The sequence below is a fragment of the Bombus vancouverensis genome, chromosome 7 (genome assembly GCF_051014615.1).
Source record: "Bombus vancouverensis nearcticus chromosome 7, iyBomVanc1_principal, whole genome shotgun sequence".
Lineage (NCBI taxonomy): Eukaryota > Metazoa > Arthropoda > Insecta > Hymenoptera > Apidae > Bombus > Bombus vancouverensis.
Window position 1 is genome coordinate 10,263,010 of NC_134917.1, and position 26,139 is coordinate 10,289,148.

A 26,139-nucleotide genomic window follows, 5' to 3' on the forward strand; every position below is an offset into this window, starting at 1 on the left:
TGCGTTTCTCGTGGTCAATTAAATACGTCAAATTATCTAAACGAGTTTCACGCGTGCGAGGATTCGATGAACGCAAAAACTGGTACATATCCGCTGCGGTTTATATGTTATTAAAATATCAACGATTCAAACGCATCTCCTTAAACAATCATTCAAACGTTCAGATACACGAGGGCCTCCGATCTTGCTTGGGTTCATCTCATTCCGATAACTTTCTCAGTTTCGCTAATTTACCACGGCAACGCGGTGCACGTAAATTCTCGAGTGCATCTTTCAGAGAAAGGTGTTAAACAGTGCGAGCAGCAAATTTCTCGGAAGCGTAACCATGAGAAAGCGAATGTGACAAAACAATGGTACGATTTCGAATCCGATACGCTCACGTGGATTCCGTAACAATCACTTTACTCCCGATCCTTTTTTTTTTCGCTTGGGATTTCTGTCTGAAATCCTTTTCCCATTCTTTCTCTCCATTTGTCTAACTTTTGTCTTCCTTTCTTGGTCATTTTACAAGGGATGTTTTGACGAGTATAGTGTCGCAGTGGTCCATAGCGGCAACTTGGACGCCGATAAAGAGAACAAGAAAATACGTGCGAACCTAGAACCACGGCGAAGTCGGTCGGTAGGACGTCGGTCGGTTTCTCAAACGCATCCCTTATCTGATCTGCGATCCAAAGGTATAGACATATACTACGGAATACTAGCGATCGCGTTGTCAAAGTCTATCCCGAACGTATCTCCGGGACCGGATCTCCCGTGGCGAATTCGGCCATTGTTGCCCCGTTCGGGTCTACCTTCTAAAAAGAAACACTGATCAACCAGCTATAACTTATTAATATGTGGGAGAAAGTTCTACCCTTCGGCGTCATAGGCAAATCCGACTGCGAGGGGCGTTAGAGTCTCTCGTTTCTGCGGACTCCCGTGGGAACAGAAATGGCCACGGAAGGCGATCAGCAGTCGAGAGAAGTCGATGGAACGCAACTACGAGATGCGAACGTGCCGGTGGCATTGTGGACGCAGTATTCTCGACAGGTGCAGGTCCACCTTCCAGGAAACATCCTGCACCGCTCTGTCAAGAAAGAATTCCGCGAGAAACCTCGACGTCTTTATAAAGAATGCCTAACGACCGATGATGTACACGCTGCTCTTCATTAGTTGCAAACTTCTGGCTATCATTTCGATAATGAAGGAAACCGAAGTTTCAACATTTTCTTTGCCATATTTTTCTCTTTCGACGAATCGATTTAAAATATTTAGTTATTGTATCGTAACAGACTGTTCGCTGACTCGTGACCATGTTTGGACGCTTGTAGATATCTTTTACGAATATATTATGTGCGTTATAGGAAACATTTTGGAATTTCGTTAGCATTATTAGGAGAACCGACTATCATGATTATGTTCATAAAGTTTGAAATGAATCGGAAAATATACACCCGTCCCTCAATTTACGCGAAATACCCGTTTCACGTGGGTTCGTTTTACAGGAATGAAAATCGCGTAAATAAAGTCCGTTAGTACAAAAGAAAAAATATGTACAATATGATGACTAGCATAACGTAATGTACTTTTATCCTTATCTCGTACAGCACTGACCTGTCTGGCCGCGTAAATTCAGATCGTGCATAAAAACTACCGCGTAAATTATATTGTAATTTAGCGCGTAAAAAAGAGAGTACGTATGTAGAAATTACAAGGTACTTGGTGCAAGTGTACAGGACATAATACAATGAAATGTTTTCTTTGCACCTAAACTTAGGAATGCCTAATTTAGTAGATGATACATAGGATATTATGAACAATAGTATAACCATGTGAAAGACATTCGCGAGAAGCTTGAGTTGAACAGTAACAAACTATTAATTCATAACTTGGAGATCAAGGGTTTCTCTTTTTAATTTAAACAATGACTAGTAGGATCTACTTAAAGCAATAATCAATTAGTAACAAGCGGTGGTCGGGTAAAGTGGTTTTCCCTATTAGTTTACCCGTCCAGCTATTTTTAACCGTTACTCTTTGATGTTCCACGAAAATAAGGCGGCAACTTCATTTTCTCATCCTTCGAATCATTATTCCGATAAAATCGTAGGGCAAACACGATTCTATTTAAAACAAACTTCCCCGCACGAGAGAGAAGTACCGGTTCGCTTGTAATTATAATCTTTCATTTTTCCCTTCACGTCAAACGATAGGAAATCCAGAAATATATCCGCTTATAGAATCGTATGTTTTACAGCACAAGACTGGATCGGAGTACGTAATAGATTCCACGAACAGACATGCTAGGTGATACCTTGCGAAAATGCGTACATCCCGCACGTTTACGTGCCGTATAGACTGTCAGGTTAAGACATCGTCCGGTAGCTAGACAGGTTGACAGGGGCTGAACCAATTACGCGGAATATTATCCCACCGACGATTTGCACTCCCCTGCAATCACCGTGATTAGTGTTTCGCCGACGCTCGTGTACAGGCATCTCGTAACCACAGCTAATTTGTAAACTCTGGCCATATATTATACAATACATGCACGCACCTATACATATACATATCGTATAATATATAATATATATATATATATTTATGTATACACGTATACACGCATATGTAGGAGCTAGTAACTTACATAATTAGATAGGATCGAGCTGTTTTGACTGTCGAGCGCAGTCAGTATGAAGCGTAACTGTATCCCTGATATGCACGTCGGTCGTCGTTCTTACTCATAGATTTAAACCTTGGATAAGAAGATTCAATCATCGAGTCACTTGTATGTTAACTGCAGCTATTGATGCCCATATTGAAATGTCGCGTCTTTGCTTGTTATTAATTGTCCGCGATCGGCTGCTCGCCAACGAGAATTTTCTACCTTTAAACGAGCCAACACTTCGCCGCTCATATACACAGCTGTTATTAATATTCACTCGATCTTGCGGTTATTGATGTTATCAAAGTGAATTTCTATAGAATTCAAGTAATGTAGATTGACAACTCGGACGGCACCATTTTGTTTAATTTTTAAAATTTATTTAATCATTACATTTCATTCTATGTAGACACTATTATTACAATAAGTAACCAAGAAACTTCTGTCGTTTCCATTATGATAGACAAGAACGATACAGAAATATAGGAAAATATAATTTTATTTGACAAAATAGTTATTCTTATTTTGATGAATGATTTTTTACGTTCTTCGTTTTTCTTTTATAAAGGAAAAGAAGAAAAAGCTTTCTGAGGGAGAGTTACTTGTAATAATTTCAGGGTGGAAGCTAGCTCTTTGGCGTCTGGATGTTTCGCAGCAGGCAAGCCGGCCGGTAGACAGGTACCTACCTGGAAACGAGTAACTACTTATTGTCACCTCTAACGAGGCCGCAACAAAAACTCAGCTATTCGCAGGTGGGAATGCTGCCAGCTTATGAAAGTATCAATTACCTTCTACGTCCAGTTTCCTAATGAGGGGAACAGAGCCATGGATTACCGAGTCGCCATAACTGTGACTCCTAGATCCGTTGCGATTTTTTCATAGATCAACATGGACAGCGTTCGCCAATCAGCTGTTTACATTCACAGAGTCTATATTTCTTCTCAACCAATCGTGGCGAGCCTGTTACACAAGATTGTTATTACGTATTATATTCGCCTTTAAATGAAATCGAACTGTATGTACTTTCATGTTATATATGTCGGCAACGTTATATGTTATATATGTTAGTTATGCATGAGATTTATACGTAGACAAAAAGGCGTGGTTTTCGTTTCGTGTATTTTCGATTATAAAAAGTCATATAATTTCTGAAAGTCTTATACTTGAAAGTGTATCGTTTAAATGCTTCGTCTATTGTTAGTGTCTGCTGTTACTTCGTATTTTTGTTATAACCTTTTAACAAAGCGCATAAGTTTATGTTCATATGACATTTTTTGTTATTTTTATTCAAAGAACGTGCTGATACTACTTTATGGGAGAAACCCAGTATATCCTGTAGGTCTAATATTATATCGTATGTCATGACATTGCCAGGAAGAATAAGACAAATCAATTCAGTAACATACATAGCGTTTTTACTGAACAAATAAAATGTAGAATTAAATCTACATTTTATCGTATTTACGACCTTATTTTCTAATTATTGTCATTAAATAAAATATACTATTAAACAATATAACATTTTAGAAATTAGATTTCGGCGCTGTAGACACGTTCAATGAAGAGAACATATTTTAACTTTTAATAAATATTAAAACGAAAAGTATAGAACTCTTTACACTAACATTTACTATTTATTAATAGTAACGTATGTAGCATCGTCATAAACGTATATTTCGTATTAAATCATAAATGCATGTCTATTACCGCGATATGTTCGGAAAGAGATTTTCAAAATTGAGATTATTTACAAATATCCATACACAAAATCTAAATTTGTCATGTAACATTTATAAGTAATTTAATTCTTGAATGATCTCTATTATAACCTCGCCTATTACGAGAACGTATTCCCTGTATTGAAACTGCATCTTATCCGATCAACGCGCGTTACAATTCGTTAATGCCATTATTCAAAGTTATCGACTTTCACATAACAAGGATTTGTGGTTGAAGCTGTTGAACTTTACGAAGAAAGATCTAGCAATTTTACGGATCATATGTTTCATGACGAGTCTAAGTACCACTATTACATAAACATCAAATGTAACGATTGAAACGGTTACATTTACGATCTCGTAAATCTGTTTAGATCGCGATACGCCACTTTCTTTGCGCATAGTTTCTGATTTGTGACTGCCACCAATACAGTGGACGTGGGTAAGATTCGTACTCCCAACTTGAGATCCATAGAAGGTACGATTCCGTATTCAGTGACGTCAGTCACCTTTCTGGCGTTTCATTGTTCAAAGAAACAGACATGCATCGCTAGACGAAAAGGGAAGCAAGAAGTAATCATTGAAGTTCGAATGGCAGACCGGTAGATTCATGCGGAGGAGTAGGGTAGGTTGAAGCGCATACGTGTAACATATGTTACTTACATACGTATATTGCTGTGGTGATCATTCATTGCGATATTAGCCACAATTAGGAAGCGCTTAGTCAATAGTTCCACTTACAAAATCGATGAGAGGAAGTACGGATTGAACAAACGTGACTAAAGCTTCAGGCGAATGGGCTTCAGATGATGTAGGCAAATCGGTGCTATAACTCATTCATTTATTCTGTACACTACGTGTATGTCAGAATTATACAGAAAAACTGGAAGGGAAGAATATAATAAGCTATGTTGCTTATTTTTTTTGCAAAAAAAATCCAGTACACTGTTAATGTTAGCAAAATCGCATTTTTATTTGGGTTTAGAGCTAAATACGTGTCTTTTCAGCTTTTTTAAAATTTTAGAAATATATTATTAAATATATATTCATCAAACGCTCATTAAATATTAAAATGTTCCTTATTTCAATGATTAAATATATATCTGATCGCTACAAAATTTCGTTAACTCATTAGCTTTTTTTAAAAGGTCGATATTTTTGAATATAAAAGATTTTTTATCTTCATTTCATTCGTACTTACATCATCATAGCTGGCTGCAATAATACAAACGTACGTATTCGTTTTGTTATTTGGAGCTCAATTAAATTCCTTCCTCGGTAAGATCAACAGTTGCCGCCAAATGCACGTACCTCTGACGATACTCTAACGTCACAAAGACGTAATACGACAGCCGTTCGTTCGCGATTTAGCAGTAATCCTGAAATTCGTTGGTTAAAAACGTCTGCCAGTGTTTTTAAAAAGCATTCTCAGTATTTCAAGCTTCCTAACGTACGTACTCGTCTTACGTATCTTCGAGATCGTTAGTCGATTCATGGAAAATTCCGATCCAATTTTTACCACGAACTTCTGATCCAGATTGCAGAGACCATGACCATGGTAGCGATGATGTCATCGTCATCGAAGACTTTCTCTTCCGCGAACTTTCGTACGCGGGCGGCGTCTCGCACCATAAACACGGAGGTGTACCGTCGGGTCTCAGAGTTTCCATTCATGAATTCAGTCTTTCTTCTGAGGTGGGAATTGTTCGATGCCCTGAGTGGGAGGTAAAAGCATTGCGAGAGTACAGTACGGCCTGCATAAAGGAAACCCGCTTTCCGAGTAAGTATGCGTGCCATACTTGCGTACCAGGCCAATTGCATTTCGTCGAACAATATTATGATCGTGAAAGCGTGCATTTATTAATAGGGTGTCAAAAGAAACGAAGGGCTGCTTTCAATTTTTCGCTCGAGCCACTGGTTTAAAATACTAATTTATATGTACACCGGTGGCCATAAGTAGTCGAACACTGTGTAATGCTAAATCGAATGTTTCCCACTACCTTTATTTCTCAGCTGCTTTATTATAGACCCGTTAATTCATCCGCATCATGTGTATTTTATAATGTAAAATACTAAATAAAGTAAAATTTGCTAGAGTTTAGCAATAATTGCAACGAATATGAAGCAATGTCATTAGACTTCGTTTCTTGAATTGTATCCGTACAAATAGGACTTTGCACAAACATTTGCAGCAACATTTCTTAAGTTGTAATCAATTTCATAAGTTAAATAACGTAAGACTAAAATAAGAAAAATAAAAACCTCACTTAATGCTCCTTTGCCTTTGTAAAATAGGATCAAAGTATTGCACGATGATAATAATAATTACGTCAATGTAATACTATTCTTCTACATGTTTGCTTCAAGTGATAAAACCAATTTGTGGCGTGCGATACTGTGTTTAAAACTGCACGAAGAGAATTTTATTTACATATCGCAGGCGGTCTAATTATTTCATTATACATAACGTTCTTCCATGTTAATGAATCAAACGAAACGAACAATGCTATATAATGTAGAAACAAACAGTGTATCAATGTATCGACGCTTCGCTAGTGAGTCAGAAACTCGGTTACAATGTATTTACAAACCAGTCGAGCCACTTAGACGATTAAATTGATTTGTGTAATAACGCTCTCAGCTCATAAATAGCTTATGTTCGCGAATAATAAGTCACTGGAAGTTGAAATAGTTTCACATAAAAGGTTTCTCACTAGATCTAATCCATTGTGTACAAAGGGGACTGTGTAAGTCATACATTTTTCCTGAATCCAATTAGAAAGAATATTACAAGAACAAGATGAATAATTCTGAGAGTATACTACATATGCATCGCGCATATGCACAATCTATTTCTTTAACAGTTTTACTATTAGTTTCTTTCTACGCATATTCGATTATGTCGTCATTCTACGTAAACAGTGACTAGGATAACATAATTAAAAAATACATGGCTTGTGAGGTAGTTTGTTAAATGTTTTTATTAAATGCTTATGCATTGCGGTTTAAGCATTTCGTGGATTGCGTTTCCATTATTTTCAAGATTGAATCAAAGTGATTTCTTGTTATCGATTGCATAACGATATAGTTTTATCCACTTTGTCAGCTCTTTTCGAAAAAAAGTCGAATAAGATACATTCTAGTTTGACAGTTTAGTTTAACATAGAACTACGTTCATGCTTCCACCATAAAAGAGCTAAATGAACGGAATTCTGCTTGATCTATTCCTAAATGTTATATAATAAATGATGTATAAATACTTTTGTCGTCTTAACTCCCCCCCCCCTCCTCCCAAGTTGGTAATTTTGTATGCATAGTAGTGTTCGTACTGAATCCACCGTGCATGGAAGGTAAGAGGGAGAAGTAGGCAGTACGAGTGAGTCAGAATAGGTAGAGTGTAGTGAGATACTGTAGAGTTAGGTCATTTCTTACTCCGTGTATTACATATGTATTTCTTTAGTTCAATTAACAATTTTTCGTTAAATATAGTCATGTTTGGTATCATTTTGATCGTACGAATCTAAAGAATTTGATTAAGGCCAGGTCGTAGCAATATAATAAAAAATTAAAAAATTATATTTTTCTTATTCCGGTAATTCGATACCGAATTGAATTACATCGACGCAGTTCATAGGTAGGTCTGTCTCGAGTGAACAGTTCTAGGAATTAGTGAGCGTAATTTCTAGCCATATATCCGGATAAATTGCTGGCCATATCGCTCAGGTGTTAATTAATTTAGTTATTTTTGTTTTGGATTTGAATTGTTTAAAATTATATAAAACGAAACTTTTTTGGTAATTTTCAGATTGTGAAGGTATACTAATGAAACACATGATATATATATAAATTCAACAATAATATATTTGTTTAAGAAAAGATATAAGCGTCAGAAGCTTGCAACATTATGGAAATGTTTAAAATAATAAAATTTTTATTAAAAACGGAGTTCCACTATGCAGCCTGCACACCAATATTCTTTTCTCTTACTATTTCTAGTGCGTACGACGCATCTACCTTGAGGTTTTGATTTTTTTACCTGTTGGTAGGATTCTTTCTATGCAACGCCGTTCTAATAATCGTTTTGAAGGGAAATTTACTAACGGCCTACTGTTAGACTTTGAATTTGTGGACAGCGTGTGAATCTTTGAGTAAATCTAAACGAAATTTTAAATGATGTGTAGTGGAACTTTTGTTTTATATATAATATATGCATTATGTAATAGCGTATTGACTGTTTTGCTAAAAAGTTTTATGTACCATTTACAACCTGTTTTTTTCTCAATAAAAAATGTTTGAACTTTTTGGTATTTTAATTCTACTCCTCCTACATATATGCCATTCTAAGCATATTGGTTTCTGTATACTCTTTCTAGCTAGCATTTTTTCTACATACGATGATCATGAAATGTAAAAATGTTGAATTGTATTGTGAAAGTTACCTCTTTTTTGGTGAGTATTTTCCCCTTTTCTAATTTTTTGTCCAATAACATTTATTTGTTTTTCTACAAGATATCGTTCTAGAGCAGGAGAATTGTGACAGTTACCCATCTAAAAAGTGTAACTTCGTCCAAACAACGGTTCAATAGTTTTGATATCAATTTTTCAACTTTTGAGATTATCGAGACAATTGACATTCCAATGACCATCGGTCTCAGACCCGCGATAAATAATACATTTCCGTAGATAACCATTTGAGGAACCACAACGTTCATACGTTTTTATCCCCAAATTTGTAGTTTTGATTGCTAGATATTGGAAGGTAGGTTTGTTGTAGGTGTAATACAGGTACAGAAATCCTAACTACCCTTTTCACAGTGTCAAAGACTCGTCAATGTCTATATTTCGATCTGGCATATATGCGGCCTGGAATCTCTTGTTCATATCTTTCCAAAAATTGTTTATTTTAAATAGTTTACGAGAGCTACTATGAGTTTCAAGGCTACCACTGAAATTGGAATCAATCCTGCGACATAGTTTTAAAAATATAGGTGTTCTTTACCAAATCTTCACTAAAATAACTCTTTATCATAGATTGCTGTACAATTCCTATAAGCATAAGTAATGCCAGATATAAATACATTTCCCCAACGATTACTGACCCCATATTTCGAATACGAGATCGTGATTGCAATATATGACTTTTTATATACTGTTGTGCGTACCTGTTAATCTGCCCAAATATATATGTTATTACTTTAAAATCAAAGAAGAACAAAAATGTATTTGTAATCGTACAAAATTCTTTTTTTACGCCTGGATTATGAAAAAACGACATTTTCGTCGTTCGTACGAAAATTCAAATTCATCTACTACAAATGCGGAAATTTCGTTCCGTGAGTAACGAATATCTCTTTCATTTTCCTCCATATAAGTTTGAAATAACACATCGTTATCATTATCTTCTCAATCGAGGAGGAATTCGATGCATGATAAAGATATTGACGGTTTTTGTAACATTTCGATAAAAATAATAAATTATCATTTATCTACTATTTTCTATAACGTAATTATGAGTAACGTTTGCTTTTCTTGATAAATACGACTTACTGAGCTTACTAGATTAACATATACTACTCATGTAATATACTTCAAAAGCAAACAAAAGAGCGTAGTGTAATTTAAGAAACGTACACCTGTATGTTGGACCGCCGCAACCAACACGGTTACGCTAACGTTTGCATATCTGTCAAACCGCCGTAACCAATCTGGTTAAGCTGACGTACGCGTGTACATCGAAGCGGTTTGAAGGAATAGAAAATACAAATAATAGAAACACATAACACGAAATATGTAACTATACGCACATATAAGTACCGAGTATTCTTGATGAATCAAAGAGAGGATTGGCTTTTTCGGAAGCTAGATTAATCCGTTAAATAAATTCCTATTGTACGACTCATTGAGAAGAACGATCAGTTAGACTCTTATTGTAAAAAGTTCCGCTATCGGGATAAGCTCGGTGGTCTCTTTAAATGACTCGAGTGGAGTTTCGTTCTTTCCGATTACATCGGATGCCACTGGTATCGTACGTTATTCAACGTTCACGATGCCTAATGGTCCATATTAAGCGGGCTGCACCGCAATTATCTACGTCACCAGTCAAAACTTGACCGGGACACCGATTACGTGGCTGAATTAGGTCGGCAACGGGTGCAATTAATAACGAGGCGACACATCCATTAGCCAGCAACCGCACGAGTCCTCCTCGTATGGTTTCTTGGCTTCTCCTTCGGCATCGATCTTCTGGCGTAGTATGTGTATCCCGATAACATCTTTGAATATTGATTCGTCTAACGATGAAGATCGCCTGTAAAAAATACGCTCGACCAACAAAATGTCTCCTCAAATTGATAGGTTCCATAATTCAACTCTAATCTTGATGATACAATGAAGGATAATAACTGAAGATTATACACACAGATTGAACACTTCGCGAACATGATCAAGGCGAGTGTTTATCGCGCGTTCTACAATACTTGCACAACACGATTATCTTGTGCTCTTTGTTGCTCTAAATGTATGTATAGATATGACGTTAATCATTATATATGTAAAAAGTGATTACTAGTGGTAACATTTTATTAAGTATGATGTATCAAACGTGAAGTCATATTTACGTCAAAATGGTAATATGTCTTTATTACAAATTACGATAATGACATAAGGAATTTTCTATATACGTACATATGTAAATATTTTTTTTTGTGTCATACGCACTTTGTGTATAACATACAGTAATACTGATATTTGTTACTAAAGCATTAATATTTCATTTTCAATTGTATAAAAGAATATCTAATTGATAATAAATTTTCCACTGTATTGTTTCTTTTTTATAGCGTGTTCAAAATATTACCAGAAACTGAAACTGAGAATATTCTGCTTTGTATTATTACGAATTGAATTAATTAGTTTTACGCTCAAACTTGCGTATTTTTATGAATAACTAACTAAATGACAAATGTATTTGCCTTTGGTAAAATTACACTTAAATTACATTATATTCTTTTTACAAAATCATCCGAAAACATGTGTTTCCATTACACACTAATAATCATGTTACTTATGAATATAACTAAGAGAATCGTAAAAATAGAACTGAGAGGTAGTCCAAATAAATTGTAAGTTTTTCTATTGGTATATTTGTATGGTTTTGTATAATGTATTGTATCACAAGTGTGAATGTTTAAAAGAAGTGTTCATTTTTTCTCATGCAAACTTTACAGTTAATATTCATATGTTTTTTATTTAAATTTTTTATCAGTAGTGAAGAAAATTCAAAACATTCTAGTTTATGAAATGTCACTGTGAAACATATATTGATTGCACTTTTACGAGCAAGAAATAGCCTTCTATTATAATGACAATTTCTTTTTTCCTAGTTCCTCAATAAAAATATGTCCTACATAACTTGACACATGATCCATAACTTGTACATATGTATGATTTATTTGCAAACCATTGCTTCATACTATTACTTCTAAATTTCGTTCTTCAATATTTCATTTCGAACGATTATATCTGAGATATATAATCTGAGAGGAAATGTTACAAACTTCAACACTTTTATATTATAAAGGTATTCTAACGACTTAACTTAATGTCATTTTATCTGTTCTCTCAATTTTAAATTTCTAATTTATCGCTTGTGGATTGATCGATAAGATTATACGTGCACATTTGCACTTATGCTCCTAAAGAAAAGTGTAATAATGACAGATCAATATCATCGACTGCCTTTCCAACTAAAGATTCCATCCATATCCTTTGTTCTTCAATATCCTGAACTCCTGTTATTACTATCTTTCGCTTACTAATTGCAATACAAGCAACAAATTATTGAAAACAGAAGAAAGATAGAAATAAAAGAAAAAACAAGGATTACGAGAAAATTAATGTAATAGCACATGAACTTATTTTGCAGATGAGCGTAGCATCTATCGTCTGTACGATTGAATGGTCTCGATCGACGGAACCTGCGTCATCGACGATTGACACGACGCCACAACGTTACGGTGACGTCGTAGCGACGCGACTTTGCAATACCGTCTCTAAATATTTGTTCGCGACTGAAGTGAATCTTCCGGGAAATGATTCAAAGCCCGTACAGTGTGCGTTGTCGTAATTGGAAGTATATCAACCGGAAACATGATGGCACGCTTTTTCTTCCGACATTTTTTAACCCAGCTAAGATAGTTCGTAGCCGACCTATTACCGTTAAACACACGTAATTCGAATTTTCCAATGACTAAAACTATACCGACAGTGGAGAAATCTCGCACGTTGTAAAGGTTAATCTTCTCATTCCCACGCATATTTATCTTCCAAAATCAGCGCAGATTTGTCGCGTGGAATCGCATCTTTTATGACTCAGTCAATCTATTTTCACGGTCGTACAATACGTTTTAAATATACGTCCCCTACGTTGCTTATAATTTAAGGAATAATAGGTACCATCGTATAATTCTTCAAACGACAATTTTATCGTCACAATGATACTTTCGCTCTCACGAAGAAAGGATGCGACTTTGCTGCAGGCAATATGAATGCAGATTCCATTCGTAGACAGTCGTAAGTTTCATATTCAAATTCGTAAGGTTTGGCCCGCGTCAACCTGTCTTCTGTGAATTATAGCAGTGACACGAGCACGGATGAGTCGGGTAGATTAAATAAGCAGAGGAATCTTAGGATCTTATTTAGGATCTTGGGATTCCTCGCATCGAGAACAGTTTTATTTGATTGTTATAGAGGGAAAATGTAACGAAATATTTGCATTTCCTATCTACAATCGAATTGCGTTTATTTAAACCAGCTCGAGGATAAACAATTCATGTAGAGGAATTCAGCGATTCTTCCTATTTTACTCATAATTTCTCATTCAAATAATAGGAGTTCATATTCGGATACATGGTAGCACATTGAGAATAAATATCGAGATCGGATATCTCGTCTTTCTAATTGAGCTGGTTGATGAGATATCTCGCATTCTCTATTTGTCAACCAAGAACAGTTACTTAGGATTAGTAAGAAGACACAATGTTTAGAATTTTGTTTTCGAAATCTTTTAAGTAGTACTACTGATAATTTTAACTATGATCAATCAACAACTGCAAAATTTGTAAAAGTTAAACGAGTTAGAAATATATATAATTTAAAAACATTTTTAAAATTAATTATTTAACGCAATAAGAACTTTTTACTACATAATAACAAACCATAATGACAATATGTGATTCAAAAATATTTGACACAAACGGATAAAAATAATCAGTAGTCGTTGTTAGCAATAAAATATCGGTTCTGTAACAACATCAAGATCGTTCTATACAATACGTTCATATACAGAACTTATTTAATCGGAAACTATCTAAAATTCCTTACCAAATCTAAACTTCACTTTAGAAATCAAAGTACGTCCCAAGAAGATCGTAACAAAATGCATGCAAAATTTTATCAGCCCTCAGCGTACAGGTAGGATTATTTTTAAAACGCGTGTCATCGGCAACCGTTATCGATCGGAGCAGAAATTTCGTACGATTTCGTGGCAGCTAGTGACCAAGTGTATTCCGTACGATTCCATGTCCACGGGCAAGTACATTTACTGCGTGAATCGCGGACAAAATTCACACACGACTGACGAAAAGCGAGATCAATAAAACGTGGCTACACAAAGAGCGTTATTTTCACCCGACCGGATTTCGCGGCGATAAGATAGACGCGAAGGAGCGCATTATGTTCAGTGGCGTACACACGAATGCGCGGCTCGGAGCGAAAACTTTTTCGATGAAAAGCTGTTAACGGCCGCGTTTCGACGCGCTGGCCTCACTCGTAAAACCGACCACGTAACGCGTCCCACCGCGACGTATTCGTAAAACGCACGCTTAACAGCTTTTACGAGTCTAATAATGCGTCAGCGAACGCGTGCGCGTATTCACGCCGCGAAACGAATTAATTCCCGTCGCGACGGCAAACTGGTTAGGACGCGTAGTGCTCGCTCTCGTCGCGCGTGCACGCTGCCTGCGATCCTTCACGATCTTTTCCATTGATCGACCTTTCCGCGAGATCTTCCCTTCAGTACGATGCTTTGATACCATGCACTAATACGCTGATTGGTAATTTAAACTGTGAATATTTACTCGTGTAACTATTTGCTATACTATTATTATTAATTATTTACATAATATTTACTCGTTAATCTTTCAGCCGTGGACGATTTTCATATCTTTTGGAAAAAATCGCGAAATTTGTATCGCGTATAAATTTATCATAAGGAAAATATCTTAGTAGAATGCAAAAGACGCGACGTGCTCATAGCACGTCCAGTTAAAATTAATAGAATAAGCAGATATAATTTCGGTGTCATTCGATGCTGGAGAGTTAAATACGCAATAAACATATGACGGTTATTTATGATATTTATTTGTTATGGAAAATTATGAACCAAGAGTATGCAAAATATATCAGCTAAGAATATAATAAATCCATCTACGATACAATATTTCAAAATAGATGTTTAATGATATCACTGTATACGACATTGTGTTATAATAAATTGTAAGCATTTTATTTTTTAGCATTTCGTTGTTTAGCAGAATTTCGTAATAAGCAATTCCCTTCAATTTCACCAAAACACGCAACGAAATGTATCAACCATCAGAAATACTATAAATCGAAAGAACCGATATTAATACAATCGTGAAAGAGGTTGCAGAAGTAACGTACATTCCTAAAACCTTCGGCATTATATTTTGCTTTGGCATCAAACCGGCGAAATCATCGACGTTTTCGTAAATACATTATGATAATTGTGAAATAATGAATTTATAATTCCCGCAAATGATACATGATGGCTGCGGCCCTGCAAATTATATGGCACGGCAAAACAATTTCTGTCTCTCGTTTTCTCGTGCTCACGCTCCCCGCGGTGGACCCCGTTTTTTGCGCTAATCGTCGAAATTATCTGCGTGAGAAAATCGCGAAAAACGCGATATTTGCCCTTCTTCCATTCGTCCGGACTTCTTTCTGCCTCTCCGCTCCCTTTTCTTTTTATCCTCCCGGTTCCCGAAGCCTCCGTGCGAACGCAAATACGCGCGTAATGATACGTCATTTCGCGGGGATTTCTGCTCGTCCTGTTACTCATCGTTTATTGGTACAAATATTACGGGCACCGGATATAAAAGTCACCGTAATGACTTCGGCCAAGAATGTTGATGATACGAAGATAAGGATTCCGTCGACTGATCCGAGCCGCTCCTCCGCATTATCTTTAAAATCACCACTTTTTCTTGTTCCTCTTAATTGCATGATCGTGACTTACCCGTGAAACGATTAACTTTAGTCGTGACTTCTTGCTGTTACGTCTACTGATGTGTTTTAATAAATGCACGATTGTTTATTCAATGTACGCGTCGATAACTATCGTAGAAAGGAACTAGAATTGCATCAGTAATAGTCGCTTCATCGCGTTCTCTGGGTACGAAGGATTTGAATTAATGGAAACGAGCACCCATCTATCTTTTTACCTCGCTTTCAGCGATTACGTCGCTTTCACGTCGTTCCTCTATCGTTTGTATTAGTTCGTAATCGTCCATGAGATAAGCTCTGTTTTCTAGCTTTCATAATCAAAACTATCTGAGCTGTCGAAATGGCCAATTTCAGATTTCGTATCTTTGCAATTATTAAATATATAGTTTTTGGAAAGATTAATGTTCATTTCTATTAAGATAAAAGCGTCATATCTAATAATCTATTGTTATTGCAGCATTTAAATTATGCTTATCCGTTATAATTATCTATTATCTTTGTAGTAAATATCAAATCGGTAAATTTAGTAGCTTTAAAATTTTATTTATGTGAAATATCGCTGCCACTTAAAAATGACGTACCTTTCACTCGGAAACAAAAGAATGTATTTTGTTAAACGTGTAAAACATTTGTATAATAAATATAAATGCGTATATTCAAATCTGGTATTATAAAGATTATTACCGTTAAAATGATCCTGTACGAACAGTGTTGGGATTATGATTTTCGTATTGCTTTGCTCTTCCGTAGGTGTGGATGCTCGGTAATTACATAGAGTTGGTCGCTGGACGACGAAAACCAACACCCACTTAAACATACCGAATGCTAAATATTAATGTATATTTAAATAAACCTTTAGTGGAACAAAGGCTGTACTTCGATAATTTCGTTGCCTTCAGCTGTTCCGAAACAAAGCAAGAGGTTAATATCGATGTGCTAATTAACAAAATATTCACACTTGTTGCGTTAGTTAATTAACGCGATTTTCTGAAATTGTCTTACGCCGTTAACGATAGGCATATACATACTGTATTTAACAGATGTTCATTCGTGTTATATTGTTACCGTAAATTTTCCTACAATTTATTTTAAATCGATTGGTCATTCTTAAATGGAACTATATCGTTAAAACAACTAAATTTCAAGAAACGAAGACAATAGGAAAGAAGCAATTATAATGCAATAATTGTTAGATTTTATCAATGTATTTCCCCGAGATATATGCATCTGTTAACATTGAAATTAAGATAATGAAGAAGATGAATTAAGGGTATTCCATGGATGGAATTTCCATTTTTTAAACGCATTATCATGCAATTATCTATACTTTATTCTACCTATTTATATAGTATCTATATTAGAAGCGAGAATTGCATGTTACAAACTTGAAGATTTTATATGTCTCGTGAAATTACAAAAAATATTAAGAATTTGATCAATTTTTCGTTTATTTTTACGATGATAACTGCGGAAAAATGTTAAATTATAGAGACGTAACAATTAACGAATTAGAATTTGTATTTTAATTTCGTCAATATTATTTTCTTAAAGCAGACACTTTTTATTTTCATATTTCCAACGGCACTTTGGAAAAAGATGACTACTTCATTATTTGGACATTTCAATTCGCGTTAAAGTTAAAAAATTATTTAGCAGTTGCCATAATCTCATTCCTTTGACATTGTTTGTAGTTTGAAGTTTATTCCATTTCAAATATTTTGTGCAAACCTGATTTTCTTATTTGCGTCTGATTTGAAATCATTAGAGGCAAAATATACATGTAGAGAATTGAAAAAAGCAATCAGTCATCATTTATAAGAACTACAGAGGAAATAAGCATCCTATGAGTAGGTAACTCGTGAGAAAGTGGGTAGCACACGTGCAAATGGGAGAAACAACCTCGCCATAAAATACTTTATTGATGACAGTCGATTAATTGAATCCACTGACTCCAGTATAATTCAAACGTACGTTAAGGTCACTTAATATTCCGTAACTAATATAGATATATCAATATAAAATATATCGATCCATATAAGATTAGATCGCAGGTGAATTGGGCAACATTTGATAAATCAGGTACGATTTCTCTTGAACTTCGATCCTAGTGCAACAAGAGATTCCATTAAAATACCGGAAGTGCAAACCATGAGTGGTGAAAGCTGCAAGGAAAAGCCATTGAATTCATAATTTGTCGTTTCATACACGTGGGACTAATTTTTTGCGAATACGAACATTTTGTGGGCGTATTTTACGTTTATTCTAACGCGCGACATCTTATGATTATTGATTATTCTAAAAAGTTATTATTTTCTGATTATCAATTTTCCAAAAAAATCATTTATTCAAATAAAATGTAATAGAAAACAGGTATATTATAAAAAGAAGTAGTTATTGAATTAAATATTAGATTTGTTGATGTATTTAAAAAATATATACATTTATTTAAATACCTATATCGTAGGATTAAATACTAAATAACTTAGAAAAAAATTGGAGCTGTTCCAGCGATCTTATAATTTTTGCAATGGTAAGTAGTTGCCGTTTACGATACAGGTTTATACATCGTTCTTTGACTAATAATTCTTAGTTTCTACATGTTTATAGTCTATCTTCCCACGATCCTCGTTTGTCAGATTATCGATGTCAACACATTTGTTAACCAAGTGCATTAACCGTACAGTGTGCTCCACATACGGATAGTTGTAATTTATTGTCCCGCTATATAACGTAAGTACCGAAAGATTTTATAAGAGCTTGTTTCTTTTAAAGAACGCAGTTACCACCTTAGTTGTGCAATTTCTGGCGACAGAAATATTCTACTTTTAAAATGTTTGATATATTTATATCAATATAAATAAAATGTTAGTACCCCTAATAAATTAGTTATTATCATATTATAATTCTTACACTCTTTTGTTTTTAACAATTAACGGGATGTAGGTGTAATGTAATTAATATATTTATAGATTATACTCGAGCAGAGATAATAACAAAATTACGATGTTACTGCGCGCCGGAGCAAAAAGTCATTATTTTTGTAAAACATGCGTATAAAACAGATATTTTATATTTTCCATTAGGTATGTATTACATAAAATAAATTTTGTAATATTTCTCTTAGGTTTTAAGTTCACTGGAAAATCTTATAATAAAAGATTATATAAGTTTATTCTGGAAATTTGTATTGATGAATATCATTCATATGAAAACCACAAAGCTAAGGTACGGCAAATTACTTTTCTGTAATGAAGCAATTTTAAAATTCTATTGAATTTTGTAGTTAAACATGTGGTGTTGCCATGTTCTTAAACATTTCAAAAATATTAATTACGACAATATTGGTTATGTTGTTGGTGCTTTAGAGAACTTGACATATTTGTCAAGTTAACTATGTCATACAAATAAAATTCCCTTCTAGTCAGTAAATTACATTAATAGTATATATTCAGTATAATATAGTAACATAATATACTAAATATTATTTCGATACGATAGTTGAATTTACTTCTATGAAACTATTATAAATAAAGAGATAATATTGCTTATTGAAGTTTACAAGTTAGAAACCACTATATAAAATTGAATATGGACAATAGCAAAGCTGATAGCGAGTCAATTATCAAGCGTATAATAGAGTACAAAGATATCGTCTCGGTTAAACGGATATTGAAATATACTTTACGATGTTACTGCTGCTTTTGCTCGCCGGCTTACTCTAAACACCTACACGCAAAGTATGTACAGTGATACAAGTGATCGGAAAGATTCAATAATGGCAAAGTATGTACGGAGATAGAAGTGATCGGAAAGATTCAATAATGGCAAAGTATGTATAGAGATACCAATGATCAGAAAGATTCAATAAAGGCCAAGCTTTGGTGTTGCACTTGCAATTTAATAATCTTAAATAAGATAAAGTTTTCGAAAAAAAAATAAGTAGATATAGGTAGATCGTAGAATTAATAAACGTTGCTATTCGGATGAAATGGGGAACGGGTGGGCGATAAAGTGGGAGGATTCTTGCTGCCGTGAAAGTAAATTTTCTTAACGTAGAGAAAATTTAGTGCAGTTCCTCTTGTGTCTCTATTTTAGTGCATTAGTTTTTGTATATTAAGAGGGAAAAAGATAACAGTATATAGTACAATAGATAATTCTTTTATATAATAAATATAACAGTAAGTTGTGGATTCCTCCATATACGAATATTAATATTCTTCATCAAAACTATATTCCTATATCACAAGATGTTACTACAACTTAATAGCGTTTGTTAATTGACGCGAACGAAGAATTTATTAAGAAAACATTCCTGCTGAACAATTTTTGATAATATTCCATAAGGAATATGAATAAGATTCTCCTTTTTTGTAGAGGAATATTTTGTAGGGCAATTTTTTCTTTTTTTTCTAGATTCTCCTTAACTCAATTGACCAGTACAGCCTTTCGAGTCCTGAAATGTGAACCGCTGCACGTCGCTGAAAGTATGCGCCAGTGAAGCAAGGTAGTAGCATTGATACAAAGATATGTAAATTAAGGCCGAGGTTCTGAAGTATATAACAGAATGGTAAGAGAGGACAGCGGCACGAGAAGGTATGGCGACTAGGTGCTCTGCTAACGCGAGCAAGGTCTGAAGGATGAGCCCGGATAAGCGTGCACTTTATTACCAGGACGTGCCCACGCGACCTTATTAACTTACTAACGATGACCTCACCGTCATTAACAAATTTCCAATATTACTACGATTTCGTTCGTGTTCTTTGCCTTCACCTTTCCTTGTCTTTCCCAAGCCCCAGCTTCGATATATGTAAATGGAATAACAAATATTGCTAAATTTATTACGTATTTATACGCGAGGTAGATTAGGTATATATGAAATATATGAAATATTACGTAGATCTTGAAAAAGATTTCTTCTTCGCCCAAATGATTTTACATATCATTCATTTGGTTATAAATTGGTTATACTGAATATATAATATGTTAATGTAAGATAAATCTTTGATTATGATATATAATTAGATAAGTGATATAAAAATAACGTTATAATCACGATATAATCATTGAATGATATACGAAATATTATGCCATTAAATGGTATTTCTATGATGCGTATTATAAATAAAAATATAGAAGGAAAATATTTTTTTAATATGGATTAAACAAAAAAGCCACAAATTAATAGGAAGTTGATATTTGTATATTTAATTATAGTTTTATGAGCACTAATGATAATTTTATTCATTGAACATTCCATAGTAGTCCACTGCTCAGCAGCTATAAATAAGGGTTACTGATTTATTGCCAAAGAAATTAAACTTCGCATGGACGTACGTATTCATTGTTGCATTTCATAGCATGCAAATACTATATCAAATTATTTATTCCATTTGATTATTATTTAATAAGAAGAAGGCAATTATATTATTATTCATGTAACAATATAGGATAAAAGATACGTATCTATACCCTATCCTCTAGGTACATGTATACCTATCCCCTACATATACATATATATGTACGTATGTATTATCACCTTTTGCGACTATTGAAATTACCACAAACATTTCACAGGAATTATCTTTAATGGTAATTAGAAATAAACTTTTTTACCAAATTCTAACATGTACCTTTCTTTTCCACGAAAGGAGCTTCAAAATTGCAACCTAATTGCAATATCGGGCGTGCAAATAAACCCTCGCCGCTAATCAGGATCAAATACTTTGAACCCTAAAAAAAGTAAAATTTACGAAGCGTACAAACGTAATTAGTATCTGTTACAGATTACTTTTCGAGCAAAAGTACGAACGGACAGCAGCCAAGGAGAAAAATGAATCCCTTAAGATTCCGTAAACGATATCTAAATATAGGTTCGCTCTCCTTATAATTAACGAGCCAGTGCCGTGAAGTACCTGTTATCTGGTGGAGTGGGAACGGAGAGAGGGGTTGGAGCACGCGCGTACACACCCTCTCTCGTAAGAGTGAAACGGCCCTGTACACATTCTAGAGATTCTAGGTATATAGCGAAGCGAACGGCGCGGATGCACGCGCATTGTGCGCGCCGCCGAAGGGCAGACGGCCGACCAGCGATTCCTGTTGTATCGTTGGTTCCTTCTGCGCGTCCGTTTCGTTTCTTTCCTTTCGAATGTTTCTTTCTCTTTCTCGCTTTCAACGCGAGCTTTTTTCCTCCCGCGGCTACTCTCCCTCCGCGATTACACGCAAAGACAAACACAACGGTGATTTATCTGGCCGGTTCACGGGGACGTGCGCGTAATTTACCGCGACTTAATTGCATTTAATTCAAGCGGCGCAACTGTAAATCACAAAGCGTCGCACGTTGCGCGGGTCAGTCACGCCTGCTGTCGATACGATATAATTACGTCTATCAGCGAGTTCTGTGAGTAGATCGCGGTGGCGGTGAACTCGATCGAAGGAGAAGTTGCAGATTCGTTACGGGACAACGTACTTACATACGCCCCTCTATACGAAAGTGGATATACATACAGTGAGTCACGAAAGTATCCCAACACTTGTAGACGCCTTTTATGAATATATTATGCGTGTTATTCGAAACATTTTGAAATTTCATTGCATACCACTGTTAGGACTGTTTGACTATCATGATCATATTGGTGAAGCTTAAAAATCTGAAGATGTGTATAGAAATTATAGAATAGTTTAAATCGTCACTTATATTAATAAACCTTAGTATTTTCCAAAACCATAGTTAACACGTATAATACGTTTACGTCGGCTATTCGCGCAATTTGTATATTAATTTTTTCATTAAACATATGTTTTTGGTAAATATCTCGTAATTTTTATATACATTTCCAGATTGGTTTCAAGTTTTACCAACGTAGTCATAACGGTCATGTCTTATTACAGCGATAACGAAATTTTAAAATGTTTTATACAACACGCACAATACGTACATGAAAGTTTTCTATGATAAGTGTTATACTTTCGTGAGCCATTGCATACCCGTGTCTATTTTCTCTTGGCTAGCGTCAATTTGCTTGGCAACAACCGCGGAGGTTCCTTGCTCGTTCTTGCATGCGCTGCTTATATAATTAAAAATCGCGTCTTCGTAATCCGGACCGCGTAAAGATACGTTGCTACTTCATTGCAATATATAATTGCTTATGTATGTGTAATTTACGATCCGCTTTGGCGAAATAAAAACATATTTTTTTAATCGTCCTGGACGGTAATCAGGAGAATTATATACTGGTACTCTTGAGTAGAGCAGCGCAATTAAGAAAGTAAGATCGCCTTGCTACCTTTGTGCCTGTGGAACGCACCGAGTATCTTATTTCATTTACAACCGAGATAAATTCCATGTAACCTTCGAATCTTTCCTCTCCGGAAAGTCTAAAGAGAAAAATGCCTTTCCGACCAGACAATTCATCAGTCGCTGAAGATTTGTAATTAAATTGATGATTGATCTTGACTCGCCCGTCGCGAAGGACAATTACTTTTGCATGACGAAATATTATTTATCGAATTTCGAATATGTAAACATTAATTCTTTTTTCGCGACAAATTTATATAATTTGACAATGAATAAATCTTCTCAGAGAACAATCATCTAACTTGATAATGTTCCTACGAATATTTCGTAAAAATATTTATTTCTAATTAATACGATTTAGAATATAGTCGAAGTAATATTATTATAAAATTATAATATTTATTGGAAGTAGCAAATAACGATGTCAATAAGAGTTACAAAGTTTTGCATGATTAAGAATTGTTATGATGCTGTCCGTATCCATCTGTTGCTTACACTGCCTGCCATTTCTAAGTAGAATGACAACGATTGAAAGAGAATAAACCAAAGCTAGTTTTTATTATAAGCTCCTCCTTTGTTAGAAATGTCCTCTCACTACAATAATGTTAAAAATAAAGTAATTTCAATGTCTCCATGCAAAACCAATATAAGATATTTTACGAAAACAATTTTATCAGTTTTATGTTTGATCTAGGCTGTATTATTCAATGAGATTAGAACAACATTATACATCTTGTGAGACTAAAAAGAACCATAAGTCACGATATATCGAAGTTCGAATATCTCTACCACTAGCTTCAAAAAACCGCACGCAATCTCTAGGAAAACGTTTCTACAAAAGGTTTCTAATCAGGTTAAGTGACGTTATTTCCTTACAAGAAATAATCCATCGGGAGGTGCTCGTGACACTGTTCCGATAAGGTCTGTACCGCGGCGGTGCAATGAAGACCAACGTAGCAAGGAACGATGAAGCTCAACGCGCGCGCTTATTAAATTTGCATATCGCAATTTATAGCACGAACCTCGAGCATCCACCTTCGATCACGATAGTATTGTCCCATCTAGAAAAAAAATCCGGAATTCATTCCGGTGTTTGAGAGAGGGGTTGGGTGGGTGCAGGGAGGGTTGCACTCGATGAGAACAGGTTGACCGAAGACTCTTTGCAAAGAGTCCAAATCGACCGTTCTTATTGGTGTTTCTTTTTGCAACGAGTCGGCGCACATTATTCGCGGTTCCTGAGCCGTGGCCCGCGCGCGGCGCTGAGTGTGCGACAATAATTTCAAGGCGGTCTCCTCGTAAATCTAGCCGACAAACTGGTACCACACCTCCGCGCGAGCGAATTTCTCTTATGGGCAAAAACCGACGAGATTGGCAACCAATAAGCGATCTCACGGGCGTTACCAAGTGTCTAGCATGCACATGAATACACGCGTCGTGACACGCTCGAATAGACACGTACCTTCTCGGACACGTACTTGCCTGTAAGAGTCTACGTTTTTTTCGCGCGTACACTCTATGTGCACGTTTATACACTGGTCAAGTGAATTCGACTGACAAAGCACCCTAGTCAGCCTGACAAATGCCTAAGGGACTGCGAAAGCGATTGTTCAATATCTTTTTTAAGTCCGACTGACGCTTCGAGTACTTCGCAACAAGTACTTTGCGAGGGAAAACTTTGAAGAGTGTACGAGCGCTACTGCAATTTTTATTTTTGCTGTTGACGAAATTCTAGAGCTTGTTTATTAGTATTTCGGTAGAAGATGTTGTATATACAAAATGTATATGTATTCTAGGTTTAGAAACTATGTAAACTACTTAACAAATACTAGCAAATACAATCCTGTCTAATTAGGATACATTAGAAAATTTTAACGAATGTTACTTTATTTAATATTTTACATTCTAAGGTACGTACAGTGTATATGTATAATAAAGGTAGTAAAAAGACATAACTTGTACCAGATATCACAGTTTGTGCAGATATAAATGTTCTAATATTTATGGCCGGAAAGTTGCACGAATGCAATATCGAAGATATAGGTATACTATTTTAATGTATTCAAAAATGCTATAAAAGCTGTCAATATACATTATGTTCATGAACTTTGTTACTTGACAGTGCCGTTGTTTCGTAACTTCCTTGCAGTTATCGTAAGATTTTGAATGAATATGATAAAATAAAAATAAATTTCATCTCATAAATATCAATTCAGATAATCTGGCATTACTGATAAAAGAAAGTGCAAACTCTAATCTGCGTAATAATACTTTTACAGACTGAGTAATTCCTATGTGAATTATATTTATCTACTTATCGAATGTCTTAATAGTGTAGGTATATTTCGATTTTTTAGCATTTCTATCATCATTCGTCGATTACATCATTTGAGACGTTTACTACTGTCTTTAATTCATTGAGCTTTATTTCTTGGCCTTTCGATCTGAAGGAGAGTATGCAGCTTCTCTACGAGTTAGTATCAACTGCTGTGCAACGCATAATAATATCAAGAAACGTACGACTGTCGCGTTACAACAGACACTTAACTCTTGCCTACGATTTATGCTGAATGTGAAAACGCATGACATCATCCTGGAGATAGCTCAATTAGTTACAAAGATTTATAAATACACGAGCGCCTGGTCCTCTAAAGTTCTAATTTATCTCTCCTCTTCACCTTTACAATTGTCTCGGAATCGTTATTACTCTAATAAATTTATTAATTTTTAGAGACACAAAAATATATCGTCGATCTATTGGATTCTTCATAACGCGCCTTCTCATCTATTTTAATTAGACTGCGAATGTTTAGCCAAATCTGTACCCACGTCTTTATAAACAATTTTCATATCTATAGGTATATTCACAAAATATGAATTTCGATAAAAATCCGCAGTCAATTTATATTATAAGGAATATAAATTTTGTTGAGTCCTGTTTTTTAAATTCTGTACTTTACCGTTATTGCGTTACAAAAAAATATAAAATGTTTGCATTAGTCCAACGTCTATTAATACTCCACTGCACCTAGAGGATTTCTTCTTGACACGAATCATCTCTCTAATTTCTTGCCCTTCACCATTACGCTACATACATACGTACGAGAATCATTTGCGAGAGTCGCATTATTTATGATTGAACATGAAATTGTTCGCGTCCCACGCTTCCATACGTACTTACCTTA

General features: G+C 35.1%; 1 protein-coding gene and 1 long non-coding RNA gene across 2 annotated transcripts in view; one reads left to right on the plus strand and one right to left on the minus strand.

Moving 5' to 3' along the window:
* The window catches only part of LOC117159026 (A-type potassium channel modulatory protein KCNIP1), a 434,143-nt gene that overhangs the window by 79,850 nt on the left and 328,154 nt on the right, over positions 1–26,139 (plus strand). The window lies entirely within an intron of this gene.
* On the minus strand, positions 3,212–14,232 carry LOC143302937 (uncharacterized). Its single transcript, XR_013058814.1, has 6 exons — positions 13,741–14,232; positions 5,818–6,073; positions 5,561–5,738; positions 5,023–5,242; positions 3,430–3,601; positions 3,212–3,327 (listed from the first exon to the last, which is right to left on the minus strand). It is a non-coding gene; the product is annotated as an uncharacterized LOC143302937 (long non-coding RNA).